Source organism: Taeniopygia guttata, chromosome 3 (assembly GCF_048771995.1).
Source record: "Taeniopygia guttata chromosome 3, bTaeGut7.mat, whole genome shotgun sequence".
In the NCBI taxonomy this organism is placed as follows: Eukaryota; Metazoa; Chordata; class Aves; order Passeriformes; family Estrildidae; genus Taeniopygia; species Taeniopygia guttata.
In genome coordinates, this window is record NC_133027.1 from 56892116 (window position 1) to 56911069 (window position 18954).

General features: G+C 40.4%; 1 protein-coding gene across 13 annotated transcripts in view; it reads left to right on the forward strand.

Moving 5' to 3' along the window:
* The first annotated feature begins 2074 nt into the window (after positions 1 to 2074).
* The window catches only part of EYA4 (EYA transcriptional coactivator and phosphatase 4), a 139664-nt gene continuing 122784 nt past the window's right edge, over positions 2075 to 18954 (forward strand). For 5 of the 13 annotated variants that reach the window (XM_012572617.5, XM_072926908.1, XM_072926909.1 and 2 more), the window contains exon 1: positions 2078 to 2412. The gene's annotated coding sequence lies outside the window, so the exon portion shown is untranslated. Of the gene's footprint in view, positions 2413 to 3592; positions 3734 to 4077; positions 4284 to 18954 lie in introns of those variants that run through there. The other 8 variants (XM_030267959.4, XM_030267960.4, XM_030267957.4 and 5 more) reach the window with 7 other exon arrangements.

Sequence of the window (18954 nt, forward strand, 5' to 3'; positions counted from 1 at the left end):
ATTTAACAGAAATCACTATTTAATTACTGCCTGTGAGTCATACTTACAATAAATCTCTGGAAAAAAATAAAAAAGTCTGATTATCAGATCAGTTTCTGTAGGAATCCCTTCAGTACGCGTGACACTGAGTTTCGGCGTGACCCTGCCTGCCCTCACCAAAACCAACAGCAAAACTGCAGCATGGTTCAACAGCATCAGGACCAGGATCCTTACTGGGAGATTTGCCTTGGGACCATACCATGTACCAGCAGTGCAGGCCTCCCACACCTCCTCAATTTGAAGCAAGTTACATTGAACAAAGATATAGATAATCTTTTTAAGTCAACTATACATTTTAAGAGAGAGCACAACAAATGGTAAAGAGCTTGCTTTAGAGTGATATGTCCATCAAAACAACCAAAGTTACTACAGGACTGTTCCCCACAATAGGAATTCGCTTCATTGAAGTGGAAGGAAACCAGACTTCACAAAACCTTCACTACCATGTTCAAGTACCTCACAACAGACCACCAAGCTGCCACTCACCAAAGTCCCCTGGAAAGGAAGGAGTTGTTAGCATGTTCCCCCACAGAAGGAGCCTGTTAGCAAGATGGGTGCTGGCATTAGTCACAACTTAGTCTATGGCAGGGTTGTCAATCATAATTATTCCAACAAAACTGAGTTTTCTCCCCTTCCAGTTACTCTCTAAACTCCTATTTTCAAAATTAATTTCCTATTTCTGGCTTGTCCTACACTATGTCAATTTGAAGGCTGGCTTTTGGATGCTTTTTTAGTTCAAAAGTTTTTCTAGCTGTATTTGTGCAGGTCAAAAGAGTTTTCCAAGTCTGTTCTCTTTCTGAGTGGCGAGTCTCCCAGGATAGCAAATACAAGGTTTTTATAGACTTGTTTTCATGAAGTCATCTGAAATCTGAAATTATTTAGGAGGAAGACTACCATGTTAGTAGAATTCATTGAATGCAATTTATGAAATTCAAAGGCTTGAGTAAAGTTAAGTAGCTTTAAATAGTATCACCAAATGCAAACTGAGAAAAGAGAAGGCAGGTAGAAAAGAATTTTCACAAATCCATACTTTTTTACCCCTCAGTTCATGCGACTTGCTGACCTCAAAAGCTTCTAACATTCATGACTTATGAAGCCCAAGACTTTGCTCTCACATCTCTCTCCAAATATAGGGCCTAAATTTTGCCTCCTCTTTTAAATCTTTTACTTAGACCCTTTGGATAGTGAAGTTAACTTGACAGAGAAGGAGGGTGATGCAACTGGTTGAACAAGAGCCACTCAACATACTCAGCGAAACTAGTCAGAAGATAATACAAGCTGAAGGGTAAGAGTATGAAATGCGACTAAGCAATTAGGGATTTTCTTCCACTTCCCCACACAATGGAGCAAAGAGGACCAAATGCAGCTGCTGAATTTCTTGCAAAGAAGAGTGTTCAGTATAAGAGCAGGAGAGGACTTTGCCTTCATCCTGGTCAGCTTGAGAGAAAGGAGACAAATGTATCCTATAAAAGGGTATGGCAACCAGTCCTGTCGTGTAGTACTTGATCATACTTGATCATTCAAACTCAGGATTACTTTAGTGTTGGTTTCTTCTAGAAATAAACAAAGAGAAAAAATGAAGTACAGACTTCACTACCTGTACTCTGGCAGATTGGCATTAATTAATCCTACCCTTCAGGGCCCCCTTCTTTGCTCCCATCACTACTAACTGCAGATGTCAGGGAGTGGCAAAGGCAAAAGGTCCAGGCCCCGGGCTGCGAGGCCGAGGACCGCGGGAGGGACACTCTGGAGCTGACTGAAGGCTGGGTGAGCCGGCGGTCCGTGCCCGCCGCGGTGTTCCGAGCCCGGGGCAGGGCAGTGCCGGCCAGCTGAGCGGGGCAGCGGCGAGCGGGCAGCGGGGCTGCCGTGCCGACAGGGGCCGGCACAGGGAGCAGCCCTGCGGCAGCTCCCGGCACAAGTGCGGAGCGGCACCCCGGGGCTGCGCTGGCTCCCGGCTCCTCGCCCCTTACCTCCGCGCTCGCGGGACGGCCTTTTTGGGCGGGAGGGCGGGAGGGGGTTACCTTTCCTTAGGGAAGTCCCGTCCCTTGCCAGGGAGACTTTTTACGTTCCGGTGCGTGAGAGGCAACTAGTTGCACTCACTGAAGAGCGAGGAGTGTTTGGTTTCTCCCGCACCAGCCTCCTCCTCCATCTACCCCCCCACCCCCGCCCCGAATTTCTCCTCCCGTTTTGCTCCGCGTTGCTCTTTATTTGTGTGTGGAGAAAGGGGTGGGGGGGACGACTTGTAGGGGGGATGTTCTGTTTTGGCCAGAGGAACAGTGCAAAAGGGGAGCCTCGGCTCGGAGAAGGTACGAGAATAAATAAATAAGGAGCGGCCTTAAAATAAAGGTAGCGGCATATCCCGGCAGCGAGAAGGTGAGTGTCTCTGACTTCCTCGTCCCTGCATCTCCCTCCCACCCCTTCTGCTCGGAGGTGGAGGAAACGGGTTCCCTGTCGCATGTGTCCGTGGAGGGGGTGTGTGCGTCTGCTTGTATTTAGAGTTTATTTAGCACTGTTTTCATGTCGGTTCGATGACAGCAACAACAACAACAAAAACAAAGTTGCTGTAAAACAAATATGAAACAAATGTGATGGGAGGGAGCAGCGGAACCGTCCATCGCGGGACAAAGACTAGCTTTTACCCCGGCCCCACGCGAGTTTAATTGCAAAAAACCGAACTGTTTTTCCGTGCGGACGGGCGACTTTTTCCACGCCCAGCCGGACTTTCTGCCTCTGTCCAGGTGATATTCCCTGCTGTTTTGCCCTCACCGCTCTTCGGCTGGGTGTTACCAGGGCTACTGGGGTAAGCCCCAAGACAGGAGCAAGCCGCGACGGCTGCCGTCGCATTGTTCCCCACTTGCGCCTCCCGCTCACTCCCGGTGCGGCGGAAACGGGGGGTCCGGGCTGCGCCCCGCGAGCAGCCGGGGGCTGCCGGCCCGCCTGGGGTGGGCGGCAGGGCTCAGCCGGCCGCCAGGTCGCTCTGCCGACCGCCTGCCCTTGCGAGGGCCGGCGGCGGAGCCAGCGGCGGCTTGACCGGAGGCTGTGAGGAAGCTACGTTTCTGGTGGCGGGGTCCCCTCCGGACAGAGCGGCATGAAAACACGTAGGGATGGCAGTCCCTTCCCGAAAACCCCGCTCCTCCAGCGAGGGTGCGGGCAGCGCGGGGTCGAGGCAGCCCGGCCGGGACGCGGGGGCACGGGCGGCTGCGGCAGAGGAGCCGCTCGGTCCCGCCGCCCTCCCTCGGCCCCGCGCTGCCCCGGCCCCGGCAGCGCTCGGGGGTCTCCGCTGCCGCCTGCCCCGGGGCGGAGCGCTGCGGGCGTGCCGCGCTCGGGGTGCCGGCGCACGGGGCAGGCTGCTTCCCCCTGCCTCCTGGCCGGCAGCCGCTGCGGAGGCTCCGACGGCCACTTTTTCCAGTGTCCAAAAGGACCGGGTCAGAGCTGCCCGTTGTTTTTGTTCCACTCCGTTTCCTCTCCCTGAGGGATGTCTCTTGCCCTTCCCCTCCCCCTCCCCGGCTTGTTTTTCTTGTGGTTTAAAGACAAAACGTTGCATTTTCGGGTCGTCCCACCGCGCCCCCGCCCCCGCAGCGGTCTCCGCCGCCGGCGAACGGGGAATGGGGAAGCCCCGGGCGCGGGAGTCCCGCCGCCTTTTCCACTGGCGATGCGGGGACTTGTGTTTTGGTTAGAAAGCGTTTCCACGTGGGTAAGCCTTGTGTGTGCATGTGTGTGTGTGCGGGTGTGTACGCGTACTTGATCCGCGAGGAGGTAACAGGATTCTCCGTGTTCAAAACCAGAGACCTCTTAGCCATTAATCTCCTTCTCCCGCTGTCATTACAGACACTTCCAAAGTCAGATACCCGCGTTTCACACGGCGGTTCTCCCCGAGCCGCGGCGGCTCCGCGCCGTGCCCGGCCGGACACGGGGCTGTCCGGGGAGCAGCCCCGCGGCGCCTTCCGCCGGGAAGGGAGAGCGGGATCCCACGGCATCGCCGCTGCCAATCGGTAGTTGGCATCTAAAGTTTCATTTACATTTATGAAACTGCCGCCCCGAGCCAAGCAGGCGCGGTGCTGCGGCTCCGTAGCCGCGGGCAGGGCGCGCAGCCGAGCGCACGGAGGGACGCGCTCGGCTCGCGCGTGGCGGTGTGAAATAGCTGGTGTTTACAAAAACCCCGGGACGCACGCTGTACCAGACAAGGGAGCGACTTGGCCGGTTCCAGTTTAAGTATGAAGCCATACTAGAACAGTAAGGAACCGGTATTTACAGTTTTCTGAGTTTTGTTTTACGTGTTTCATTTGCGGAGACTAGAAAGCGTATCTAAGATAAACTAATCATCAGTTTAGATTTAGAGGGAGTTATACAAAGAAGGCATCTTTTCTGTTTGGTAAATAGATCTCCTGGTCTGACCTCGGAGTTTGATGTTAGAAGCATGTACTTTGCAATAAAGCTCAGGCCTTATCTTTGTTTCATTTCCCTAACACTCAAAAGAAGTTTTGCAAAATTGCTGTGGGTTTGACTCTTTCCCTGGTATTTCCGAAAATGCTGCCGAATAACAAATGCTTGCATACTTGCAATATATATAATACTGTGAGTAAAGTAGAAATACAGACTGGTATTTCTCTCTCTTCCCGGTGATTCTTTCTCTGTTTGACATCTAACATTAGCTGGGCTATGTCTGAAACAGCTTTTTGCTTTTTTTTTTTTTTTTTTTTTTTAAGCGCAGTATTTGTTACCAAATGTTCTTCAACCAAATTTAATAGAAATGAAAGTGGAGTATGTTGACGATCTTTTATGTATCTTTGTTCAGATAATTTGTATACAGTTACTAATTGTTACATGTATATGATGGTACTGATAATAAATTTAGCTGAAGGTTACTCTTGCTGAATTTGTATTTATTAATGGCCTCAAAACACTTTGCAGTATAAATTTATTCTGTGTGGATAATGTCAATGGAATAAATAAATCCTAAACAAAGACAGGGACATCAGACTGACAGACAGACATATGTCAAGTTGTTAGAATATTTTTAAAGCCTTTTGGAAGTTCACCACAAAACCAATGTATAAGCAATGTATTGAGTAGGGTACTAGTGCGTTTTCAGTTAGTTGCAGTTCCCAGTTAAAATATTTCAAACAAGGCAACTGTAGAAATACAGCTATAGATAGTATCATGTGGCATATTTTTAGCATCTGATGCAAGTGTTAAAGTTTAACTCTTTAAACTTTAAGCAACTCTTTATGCAAGTCCTAGAATTAATGTTAAACACTGGCATTTGATGAGGGAAAGGTACCTGTCTGTTTCCTTGATGAACTGGTGGTATTGGACGATGTTGTGTGCAATCCTCCAGTGATAAAATTTAAACGGCATTTTACTCTCTTAAATACAAAAGTTACCACAGAAAGAAAAAAGAAATTCCTGGAATTTCTGTTAAACACTCTAGGACACAGCTATTAATTTTTTTCTGTGTTATCTTTTTCCTTCTTGAAAGTAGGGATTTTATGAACTCAGGGTAGAGCAGGTCTCTCTTTTTATGAGTATTTATTCAGCATACTTCTATATTGCAGCTGCTGATCATATTTCATAGAGCTGTTAAAGCACTTAAAACCTAAAATTAGGTACTGTCTGGTAGTAAATATTTCAAATCACTCCTTGAAGAAATGGGCTTAAAAAAGAGACATTTTGAAATATATTGTTGAGAAAAAGTAATCTTGCATTGCTTTTACTCAGTGCAATACCAATCTAAATCACTGATTTCAACACAGTATACATTTTCGTTAGGTTTTCTTAATCTCCTCGATTTTTATTGTGATTTTATGCTGGCTTTATTTGATATCATAACCAGCTACTTTGCTCAAGATATGTTTATGATGGCAACGCTTGAATTAACAGGTGTCGAATTAACTTCTAACATACCTGTACTTCCAATGAGTATTCTTGTGATCCCAAGAACTGAAATGTAAGTTTCCTTGCTTCCTGGCATGCATGTTTCTGGCTGTTAGTTGCAGAAGGTGTACATTTGCTTTTTTCAAAATTTTGAACGAGTTAATTTACAGATTAGTATTTTCCAACTGGGGGGTGGGGTTAGGTTTGTTTTTTAGCTGAGCAGAGGAATAGGTTTATTTGCTCACTGGTTTTCATTTTTGGTACTGTCAGGGTTTGCAGGAAAAAGACAGGGACATCAGCCTGACAGACATATGTCAAGTTGGTCAAGTATTTTTAAAGCTTTTTGCAAGTTCACCACAAAACCAAGCCTGGTAGCAGCAACACTCAGATCTCTTTGCTTTTTCTTTTGTGCTTGAGAATCCAGTAGTATTTCTGCTGTCTAATATATCTGTAATCGTCTTGATATTTTGTGTTAAAAAATTCCGGCATTTATGGTATGCAACTGGAAGAAGAGTGTTGATATTCAGTCATTGATCTAGAGGTTTATAAATATGCCTAATAAGTGCTATTTTTCTTTTTTTAATTTAAATATTGTGTAAATGTGTGTCCAACTTAACCTTTTTCTGTCATTGAAAAGCGCTAATTGATCTTGCTGACCCTGACATAATAGTATAGTTTGATATTCGAAACCTTTCAGCTTTGGCATGGCCTTTTTATCACCCCTGAGATTTCAGGGCATGGTTCTACTGAAGGTATAAACTGCTTCTCTTTGGAAAATTAAATAAAAATGGTTATTAAAAATAAATTATGTTTTTTTAAAGTCAGTAGATGTTTTACCTATCAAAGCCTCAGGCTTTACAATATACATTAAAAACTTTCTGATTTACTTGTATGTATTAGGTGACATTTTAGACATTGCTGTATAGAAATCAGATTTTTATGGAATAATTTTTGGCCAATTCCACTCTTCTTTGTTGCAGTGTTATTGAATCTGTCATTAAATCAGAAGTGGTTAAAGGAACTTGGACGTACTTTGCAATGCAAAAGCTCAGATAAGAAGAGTGCTCATATGTCAAATAAATAATAAAATCTATTTGAAAAGGCAATAAAATTCACATTTTTAGTCTGCATTGCAGTTTGCAATGTTGCCAGAAGGATTGCTTTTGGGATGTCTGTAATTTAGGACCTAAAAGGCAAAAGCTATTTTAAAGAATTTTCTTATTTTTATCTCTAAGCCTGAAAAATGCATCAAATATCTGACTGTCTTTTTGTTTTAATGTTAAACAGTGAAAATTACTTTGATGATTGATTATCCTATATTGAAAGGGATCACTGGGCAGTTTCAGTCACAGGATTGTATAGGCTAGTCATTAGGCATTTGAGCAAAATGTCAAATGCTAATGGCTGTCTGAGGAATACTAAAGATTAGGCATTTTATTTTCAATTTGTTAAAAACTTCCTTATTTCTCCAAGGGAAGATTATAATGACTAGTGATTATATTCAGAGCTTCTCACACCATAAGCCAGTGAGACTTTTTTGGTTTTAGGCTGTTAGGATTGGGTAGTAGACACCAAAGTTTGAGTTAGGCTGCAATTACCATGGATTTCAAGAGTAGTTTGGAGGATTTCTATGTATAAATAAATTTGGAGGTCTATGTCCTTTTCCTAGAATTAACTAAACAAATACTATTACAGTGACTTCTCATTGAGCAGCTGTCTGTAGAACTACAGCGGAGGGCAGTTCTGTTGGATGTAATTTAAATGTTGTCTCTGAAGAACTCAGTCTGCCTGGGCTGACTGGGGATACTCTCTTTGCACTAGGGTTGTGCTGGACTATACAAAATTTGACTAATTTGGAGCAGAAAATTTAAAAAAAGACCTCCCAAGGCAACCTGAAAAATATTCAGCTTTGATTTTTGGTTGATTTTTTAATGATTTTTGCATAGGTGTTAGATTATTACTTATGTGATTTAGTTAGTATGCACTAGATTTTTTGGCAGCATTAAAATGAAATACTATTGTGGTGTGACCCCAGTATAAGCTCACATTCTCAGCAGTGTAAAAAATTACTGCTGCCATTTTTTTTTAATTGGGTAGATCAGTGAGTAGCTAGTTCTGCTCTTGACATATATATATAATTAAACCACAAAATGCTACATTAAAATACCATGAAGGTCTGATTTAGACCATAAAAGTAAAAGAAACACAGAGCTGAGTTTGCAATTTTTCAAATAATTCTCCTCTATGACTATGTGTATATAACTATTGAAATCAATGCTAGTGCATGAGGTAATTGGAAACTTAACTTGATGTTTTGTGCCAGATCCTTAGCTGTTGCAAATTGGAGTAGGAATGCTGAAATTACCGGAGTGGTCTCACATTATGCCAGATGAGTATCTAGTCCTCTATTCTTAGTTCAGTTTGCTCTTTTGGTGGGGTATTTCAATATACATTGTATGTGTGAGATCACACATACAATGCACAGAGATGCTGCAATACTTAGTTAAAAAAAAAAAAAAAAAGAGTTAGATATAAATGTCCAAATTATATGTTTTTTTCTTCCATTTCAAGGCATTTTCACACTCCTATGTTCAAACTTCTTTTTTGTAACATTTTATAAATGACCATAGAAATGCCTTTTCCAGTAAATGTACTTTTGAAATTGATGCAGTTAGAAATATTGCTAATTGTCTGTATACTTTTAATTCTGTTAAGGCAACTTTGTTATTCAAAGAAATGAGTAATTAGGTTGTTCAGGGACATTTCATTAATGCTAAGGCTATTTGATGCTAAGGCATGAAGTCCATGTTAAATCTTATCTGGATGTTTCTTTTTATTCATTGTAGTATATCCCCAGAACATCACAGAAAACAAAGTTTACCTTAGTCCCAAGATAGAGCAGCTAAACCAGCTTCTGTACACTTCAGTTTATGCATCCTGACATCATGCTGCATATGAGGTCTTTCTTCCAACTCTCCCATGTGTCCCAGCATAGACGTGGTCTCACAAAACCAGGCACAGCTCAGGGACTTTATGCACATTTCCTCTGCCAAATTCTAGCAATGCAACTCAGACTCAACCTAGCATTTCTGTTCTGGTCTTCTTAGCACAGACAACTGTGAAGTTGAGAACTAATAAGGCTGAATTATATAGAAGGTTTTACAAATTCAGTGATTATAATCTGGGATAGGGTCTTGAAAATAACATTTCTTGCTACCCCAGGGCAAGATTTAGACTGTGGTAGGTTTTCCAAAGAGGAAGATGAAAGTACTTTTCCACTCAGCCACCTAATTTTATGTTTATTCTAATCTGGCATGGTAGAAGGCTCTAATATAATGTTCAAGTTAATTTTTTCAGTTAATTGCACCTTGAGAAAAGCAATTTTTTTGTTCAAAGTACCATCTGAATCCTGTGCTCACTTTGCAGCAGTATGTCTGGGAGTTACCTGCAACCTGAGGTGTTTCAGCTGAAAAAGCTAGATGATGTATTTCCTAGTAATTTCTGGTATCTAGTTAGCTATGTTTCAGCTTGTTTTCCAATTTTCTGACTGATAGTATGATTTCTTCAAGGGCTAGATGAGCAGTCAAATTTTTGGCATAAAACAAATGAAACAGAAGAGTTTGCTCCCTGGTAGTTGTGAAACTGCCCAGCTTTTTGGAGGAAGTCCAGCACTGGAACAACAGCTTGTGAGATGCTGTCAAATCAGGACTAAGTCTAAAATAGTTTGATTGTAAGGTCTGTAGGAAGAGATCCAGCATTTTGCTCTGTTTTTACATCATTATCTAGGGGTATTGGTTCATATAAGCATCAATAGCAGTAACCTCATGTGTGGCTAACCCTATCTGAAGTCCTTCTTCCTTCTGTTTTCCTGCAGTAGAGGACAGAAAAGCGTGAAGCCATGGTTTCACATTTGGTGGCAGCGCTTCTAAAGCGGCCCCTTAACCCACCTCTGCCGGCCACTCGTTTAAGTTGGATCCACTCTTGCTGTGGTTCACAAGCAGCTGTGCTGGCAGCGAGGCAAAGGTCGGAATGAGTGGCAGCACCCGAGCTGCTGAGCCTGGCAGCGGTGCTGCAGAAATAGCTGCAGAACCACAGTCTCCGTTACCTAATCTGCCACCTCTATTAACTGAAGTGTAGGGTCAAGTCTGTGGGATAGATGGAATTTTTCAGAATGAAAACATTGTCTACAAAAATGATCCCTTGGTCTTTGATCAAACGGTTGTGTTGATGCAGGGATTTCTGACTAAAATCGAAGTAGCGGCAAATAATTGGCAGATACACGTGCAAGTTAAAACAATAGGGAAAGTACTGGGGCCTTTGGAGGGGACAGCTACGATTTTCTTGAAGGAAGTTCAGACATGATACCAGATGACAGAACTTTTCCAGATCTGTGCACTGCTGTCCAAAAGCTGGGCTTGCAGGGAACAGGCGGAGCATAGCTCCACTAGAAGTAGGACGTCACTGCCAAGGGCTGCAGCGCTCGTGACAGGCTGCATTCTTTTATCACTATTCCCGGGGAAAGAAGTGCAATAATTTCTCAGAAGTGGCCATTACGTAGCTGTCACTGTAGACAAGTGCTTAATTTATGTCAACTATTTTTTATTAGTCTCCACTGTCACAAAGTATTAACTTACAGGCTATCATGTTCCAAATGCCTTTTTTTATGTTGTTCCCATATAATACTGAAATATGCGTACTATACTGCATCATGGGTTTATGAACACTCAAGCAAGCCAAACCAGTGATATTATTTTTGATGTGAGTACAAGTTTGAGTTCCAAAGATAAGTGTAGTGATGTAATAAAGTTCTGTAAGTCTGTCTTGAGTTGACATGACTTTTTGATTAATAAAGTTGAAGGATACAAAATCAACTTGGCACAAATGAAATGGATTAAACAGCAAACTGAAGCATAGAATTCACAAATAGTTACTTGTTAATGAGTCTTTAAAAAGCATGTTATTATAAAGGGTTTTTCAGGGGGCAATCATAAAATCAAAACCTATTTATTATTTTACCAGTGACACCAAGATTAGTAAATTCTACAAGAAGTAATACCCTTGACTAGAACAACTGCTGACCTAATAAAAGATATTTTTCTTACAAACTTCCTTATACTTGTGTAGTTAGACTGTAATGCCTAAAGTACTCCTACTACAAAGACTGAGAGATGGGAAAATAATGAGGAGAGCAGATTGATGAGAGTAGTCTGGCTCATTGAGCAAACTGAGAGCAAGCAAACTGTATGTACTTCACTACAAGCCAGCAGTTTATTTAAAAAAAACCCACAAAACAACAAATGGAGGTCATAGAAAATGATAATGATGGTATTAAAACTGAAAAAAGGAGTAGTAACTTAAACTATGTACTCAGCAGAGTAAGAGGGGTTACATTAGCTGTGTAGGTAGTATAGGTGCAGCTACTACTGCAAAGCTGTACCCTTTCTTAGCTTTAGAAAGGAAGCCTTAAAAAATCGGAGGTTTCAGATTTAAGACCAGAATAGTAATTAAACACTGGAAAATGTTTCTTCCAGGGAATTAACAAATTTTAGTTGTCCAAAGGAGAATGTAACATAGTTTGATTACAGCTAATAAATATCTAAATTAGGAAATGTGGTAAAGGGTGTATTGTCAAAGCAGTTGTTTTAGTTGAAATCTGTTCTTTACAATCACTTTGTGTTGCACACTTACTGCTGGCTCAGAGTAAAAGAGATTTGCCTCTAGGATTGCAAGCTGTTCCATGGATGTCACAACATTTCAGTGCCTATGAGGACTGCTGATGGGCCCGGAACTGAAATGAGTGCAGAGAGCTCATGTGAGAATCAGCAGCATAAAAATGTAGATTACACAGGACATCTGGTGTGGGATTTTGCATTTTCTTTGTGCTGGACAAAGGTAGTACATAGAAAATTTTCTACTTTCAGTCATTGTGTTTTGATGGTTTCAGTTTGACTTGATGGCTGGGGTGCAGCAGTGTTAGTTTTGGTGAGTAATAATTATTCTGTTCTGTCAGAAAGCACCTGAGCTGCATGCTGGCATCAGAAGGAGTTCCGTATTCTGTGACAGTTCTGCATTCACACTTTTCGTTTTCCATTTTTAATGGAATGAAAAAATAACAGTTTCTAAAATGCAATATTTAGGAGTTACTGTCAACTTTAGTTAAGAAAAACATTTCATTTCTTCTACCAAACTGGAACCAAAGTACCCACGTTTCTTCTCAGTGAGTTTACTTTGTATTTCTTTCTGACATTTCCAAATGTTCCATTCAAGAATTTCATGTGAGACACTTGGCAGTAACAGGAATAGCAGCTGCTGAGCAATGACTCTCACACCTAAAAAGGATGGGCATGCTGCAAACTTCGTCCTTCAACAGGATGTTTCTAGTATGCCTAGCAAGTATTTGAACTTCAACAGTAACTCTGATTGCATCCTCATACTGCTGAATACACACTACAAACTGTGGTATGATTTTTCAAGCAGGTAGGATGAATAGGTAGGATGCTGTCAGCTTTCATGATACCATGTGGCTGGATTCTTTCTATTAAGTTTTTCAGCCTTGTGAAACTGCTCTGCTTTTACCTTGTGGATATGCTCATTTTTAGGATCTCCTAAATTCTAAAATGTTTCTGTTTAAAAAATAACCTTTATTGTTATTTTATGCTTATTTTGTGCCACAAGGTTTTTGAGGGTTTTTTAATGTGTAAAAGGTAAATTAGGCATGTTTTTAGAGAGAGGGAATAAGAAATAATTAATATTTTCGAGTTGACAGTGTAGTATAAGTATAGCATTTTTATTTCTGTTGTCAATGGCTTGTTTATAAATAACTGAAATATTTTCTTTTGTTTGTTCACAGCCATTTTCTACAGAAAAGAGAAGAAAATTGTCATAGAAATTAAGCAAAATATGCAGTGCATTAAAAACCAAAATCATTCTCCCTATTGTTTCTTTTCCCTGGGAACCACCTTTATTTTCTCTTTATTTTTAGGGGAACACAGTGGGATTCTAGATTAGATTTGTTTATAAATTGAGGCCAGAAACAGTATCAGCATTAGTTTTATTCATTTCTCTCTGGAAAATTCTGTAATTGGAATTTGGAATGAGATAGATGAAGTCTGTGTAGCTGCATGTCTCACAGTTGGGAAGTCCCCAGGCATCAGTGGATTTGTAGCTCTGGTCTCAATCTTAGTAACTTCACAGTGTGTTGTAGATTGCCAGGATAAGGGAGGTATTGTTGAGGTTAAAATTCTGTATTCTGAAATTCTCAAAGTTAGTTCTTATTCATTACACAGGTATGGGATGGGAGGGGTAGGAAGAATAAGGGAATCAGTTTTAGTTATATTTGGGGACCTGTAAAGTTGGAACCCAGAGCTGCAAATGATAAATGCTGCACCAACTTGTTCTTTTACAAAGTTAACGTAAATGAGATCCAGTGCTTCCAGTTGTTTGCCATTTGCCAGGAAGTCTTTCTGGTTTCCACTTTTTTATTCGTTGTTGTATGATGGTAGAACCAGCAGGCAGATCTGACAGACTCTTTCTGTTTCTTACCTGGTTCACATTCCTAACTGATGCAGGGACACCGTGGTCTGGGTCTGCTTTTTTCGTCTTGGTGCCTGCTTTTGGTAACAAATGGTTTTGTGGTGCTGTGACTTGTTTCTAAGTCAGAAGTACCTGATGCAGAGTGACAATCTTAATTTTTCTTGAATAAAATGTCCATAAATGCTACACAAGCAATGCCACCCTTCAGAAAACAGTTCAAGGAAGCAAATTACACTAAGCTGACAATTATATAAATATTCATTGAAGACTATGCAGAATTTGCAAGACTGTATCTTACAAATGTATAGTGACTTGCATGAAAGTCAAAAATTTTGTCTGTTTTGATTACTGTATTTAATGTCTGGCATGAATTCATGTGCTCAGAAAGGAAGATGGAAAAAACAAATTATGTCACAGTTACAGTTTTTTGTTTGTTTTTTTTTTTTTTTTCAGGAGAGGGAGAATGTAAAAGGAAACTAGTTGGGCTTAGAACTGTAAATGTGTGGTGGATGTGGAAGATCCCATTCCTGTTCTTAACATGCATTCTAATCCAAGATCTGAAAATAAATGTTATGTTAGCAGGAAAAACACTATTTCATCTCCAGCAGGGATTGTAGCAAGACCCTAAATCTCATGTCTGACATTGCACCTTGAAGCTTATTGGTTTCAGAAAGACACTTTCTATATACATTAAAATAGACACCATTTACCTACCCAGCTTAAACATATGCATGTTCTTATGCACATCCATGCTGGATATGTGCTGGGATGAGGACACTGAATGGATCCTAAAGGGTGCCCTGCACAGCCCCCTCCACATAACTTGTACACTGTCACCCAAGGATTTACTGTGAAAATGAGGGCTATTTGTAGAGAAAGCAGTTGGGTGGGTCCGTTTGCTTTTCAGCTCATCCTGGAAATTCCTGCTGTATTTCTTCCCTGTTTGCAACAGTGTATGAGGCTAAAATTGGATATTCATCTGTGTTAAATTGCATGAGTTCTTCTGTGAAATCCCAGCATTATTAATATTATTCAAAATAAGGAGTAATCTACCTTCTTTATTTAAGCAATGCATCTGCAAATGCAAATCTATGTAGGCAGGTGCTCAGCAGAACACAAAACCCAGAGAAGATTATTTCTTTCAATCAGGGCTTGCTGGAAATGCTTGAAGCTAAAATTGGTGGTACATGATGTTATGGCTTGCTGTCCTCTCCGCTGCATACCGAGGGCTCTGGGTGAGGAAGGAGCTAGCTCCATTTTTTGGAAGCCATTAATATAGAAGTGGGAACTGGATGTGCTACAAAGGCTTCCAGAACACTCTAAAACTTCTCTGAGAGTAAAACTCATCCTCAGCAAGCTAAAAGCGGACTGAAATCAGACTGATCGAAAGACAGCCATATTCAACCCTCCACAGAGCAGGGCCCAAGGAAGGGAAAAAGTATTAGAAGAGGAGGAAGGGAAAGTCTATATTCTCATAAATTCTCTAGTCTGTGGAGTAAGATTTTTTTCTATAATGAAATAGGAATTTTTCACTAGGCTTTTTTCACTCATGTTGATATCAGATAGACACCAGCTAAGGAAAGGGCCTCAGCTAAACCTAAATACACATGCAAAATTCCTGAGCCATTTCTGCTTTCAGCAAAAATCCTTCTGGAATGAAAGAAAAAAAAATTGAGAATTAAAATAATTTAGAAATTCTGAATATATTTCTGTTCACCTGCCTGTTTTCCTCAGGGAAGAGTACATGTCCCTGAAAAGGTCATACTCTCAGGGTGGTTTTGTTTGGCAGATAAAGTTGAAGTTCCAATAAATCAGCATTTGGTTTCCTTTTAACTTAGGAAATTAAAAGGATAATTTATCTTTTTCACATTTATATTTTTTCTTTTTCACGTGAGACTTTTTGTGATAGGCATACAGACAACTAGAAGGACTTTTTTTAGGTAGGAAATTACTGAATATTAGGCAGAGCCTGTTTGTTATTGCCCATACCCTTTGCCTTGCTCTTTCAAAGAAATGGGTATCATGGGAAACAAATATCCTGACATAATCTAATTTAATGAGATTGCAGTGCATATGCACTAGTTTCTTGTACTGGTTCTAAAGCAATTTTCTCATTACCTGCCTTGCACAATCTTTCACAGTGCCTTGAATGTGCTTTATTCTACTCAGATGTTCTGTAGGAGTGGTGCAAACCCAAAGTGAGATTTGCCTGAAAGACTGTGAGAGTTTGGGCCCTGGAGCCCATCCTCACTTACTGGTTTCACATCCTGCATAAATTCAGCGGCAGCTATCAGCACTAAGTATTAGTACTATCACAGGTTTCTGAAGTAGAGCACTAGAAAATAAGAAATTGCTCTATTTGTGATCACTTCTCTCTTAACATTTTGACTCCCAACCTGTGGCTGTGACAGAAATGAGTTCTTTTTTTGTGGCTGAATGAATTTTGTAAACCACAGCAGCATCTTTCTGCTAGGCTTATTACCAATACATTTCAAAATGTGTAAAAGAGTATAGTATATTTGCCTGGGATCACGAAATTTCTGAACTATATTGCCAGAGCATCACATGATGCAGCCTCGGAAGAACTAGGAAGCATCATGTGATAAAATCTCAGTAGAAGTAGGTATTCTTTAGATAAAACAGAAAAAAAAAAAAAAAAAAAAGCATGTGAAAATGTGCCCAGGATTATTATAATGTGAAAAAAAATGTGGTAGAAACTGAGGCTAAAGCTCCCCGTGTCCCTGAATTTAATTTCAGAAGACTAATTCCGAGAGACCGAAGAGAGGACTTTCTTCCCAAGTAATTTTGTTGAAGTGAAATGGGGGAGATTTTTTTTGTCTGATGGCCAAACTCCTCTTCCAGATGATGGATTCTTCTTGGAGATCGGTATTCCTGTCTGGCCAACTGGAGGACCTGAAGCAGCCTCTTGGGAACTGTCAAGTGCTTTAAGGCTGGTTTTTACCTGTGGGTCCCCAAGCTTCATATTCTGTCTTGAGCTTGTGGAAGTTGCAGTACAGGATCATAGCAGACATCCCATAGAAAATGAAATTGCATTACATTTTCAGTCATTTATAAAGCAGTGTGCAGCAGATCCTCAAGTAGTTTATTTTCTTTAACTTATGGGTGTATCTCTGGAAGGAAACACATGTTTCTCCTCATGGTCAAGTCTGGAAGTTGCAGTTTAAATTTGATGAAGTGTTTTATTCCCCCAGATAAAAACAAATAAATAAAAAATTAGATTTAAATGCATTTGTTGATGAGGAAAGTCAGGAATCCTCCTAATTAAGACATTTCTTAGAAAGGTAAAATTTTTATCTGGGAGCATAAAACACTTCATCAGTTTTAAAGCCACATCTGCAAGCAGTGGATAAAGAGGAGAAACAGGCATTTTTCTTCATTCTGGCTTGTCTGTGAGTTTAAGACTTTTAACAACTCTTTTTAAAATATTTAAACCCAGTTAGAAACACTTGCAATATAATAGGGATAAGAGTGCCCTCCCTCCCTCTGTTTTTAATCTGGTTCTCTTGATGGAATAAACTACAAGGTTGAATTGGTAACTGGATTATTGCCTCATAAAACAGCACGAGGTTACTATTATCCTTTAATTTTATATCTTTATTAGGGAGTAATGTTGGTCTTATTTAAATCACTGAGTTCTCTAATGGTTTTTCTCCCCTTTTACAAATTTATAAAACTAAACCCTAAAGGATTTGGTCTAAGTGCAATTGGCATAACTGCCATTATAAAAATCTTTGTGCTAGCAGTTGGTTATGATCAGCCACTTTAACTGGGCTCAGAATACAGCAGAATTTAGCTGTTGATAGGTAGAATAATACTGATAAAATATTATTTCTGAATTTTATTTCAAAAAGCTCCATTTCCAGTAAGAACTTCTGAATTTTGAGGCAGTGTAAAGATGAACAGCAGTGCCCTGGAAACTTACAATTTAGCATGTATTAAACATATTTTGCATTTCTACAAAGACTTAAAGAAGCTTGTCTTTGTCTTGCAATTCAGTAAAGTAACTTTGAAAATTCATGAAAGTTAGTCTTTTTTAGAAGGTGACTAATACGAGTGGCATATTTAATTACATATTCCAGTGAATACACCCACCTGAACTTTGAGACACAACACATACTGTGGGTGAATCATTGGCAGTTCTTAGTAGTAAAACTCCTATTGGATTTGTGTCATCAGGATGTATTTAAAATTTTGATACACTGGGTTGCTGGTTTTTTTTTTTTGAAAATGTGAAATCCATCTGTTGATCTGAGTGTTCTTTGATTAGGCATCCATCCATAGGGAAAGAAGCATGGGTCTGTCTGTTCTGATGTAGCTCTGTAGTTGAGTTATAGTTGAGTTTTATACAGAAAGTGAAGTATCTGCCACCTTCAGTGTCCGACTGATAGAATTAGAGCATTTACTTTGAATGCAAGCCAGGTATTGACTTTTCAGTCAGTATTGGATTATAGTGTACTTAGAAACTAGTCAAATAATTTGCTACAAATTTTATATTTTGACAATTTTTTTTTTTCTGAGAGCAATCTTGCTAGTGCAATGACATGAACACACCACAAACTTTTAATTAAATCAAAGCAGATTTTATGTTTTAGTTATTAATGGAATATTTTAGTATAGTCATAAAAAATCATCTCTGTGTTTGCAGAGTCCTTCTTTGATTTGGACTTCTGCAGGCAGTGCCATGTAGAGCTGCTTTCTCCTAAAATATCCATTGCTCATGGCAGGCTCCTTTCTGAAAATTGCCTATAGTGGGTAAGAAAACCTTCAATTCCCCTTTTAGCTTCACTGAACAAAAACTGGAGAAGATATTTACAAATACAGGAGAGAGGGCTCCACATTGACCACAAAAATCATGGGAAGTGATTACCGTTTTGGTGGAGGCATTGTGGGGGAAGATCGATGCCTTGGATCCCTCTGATATTGAGAGGAGATTAAAACCATTTTGAAAAACCTGAATTATTTTCAGCTGTATGATACAATAAAATACATGCAACATTATTTTTTTAAGTATGTCTTTTCCTTATGTTACATAATGGCAAAAATTAATTAAATGTGAATGTAAATAATTTTGAAACTTAGGCAAGAGGGAAGAAAAACAGGAAGGTGTCATTTGGTGGCAGGAAAAATACAGGTGAAACTTGAAAGCAAAGTAGACTGAGGCTGTACATTTATATGTGTTCTAGAAAATATCCAATGCAAAACAAAATGAATTTTTGGGAGTTACGTTTTGGGGAGTAAGTGGAGGTATGGCAAGTAAATGGCACTTGAGATTATGAGAGGAGGTATTCAAAGGGCAATGCAAAGCAGTGGGTGAGAATATGTGGGTGCCATGGGTTGTTCCACACAGCTTCCATGGCTCTGGCTCCTTTCAAATATTCTGCAAATGCCAATACAGCTGTACATGTTTTTTACCTCGGTTGCGTTTATTAGTGCTTGCTGGTCAGAATTTAAACCAGAGATCTATGATATGTTTATATTATTGAGCAC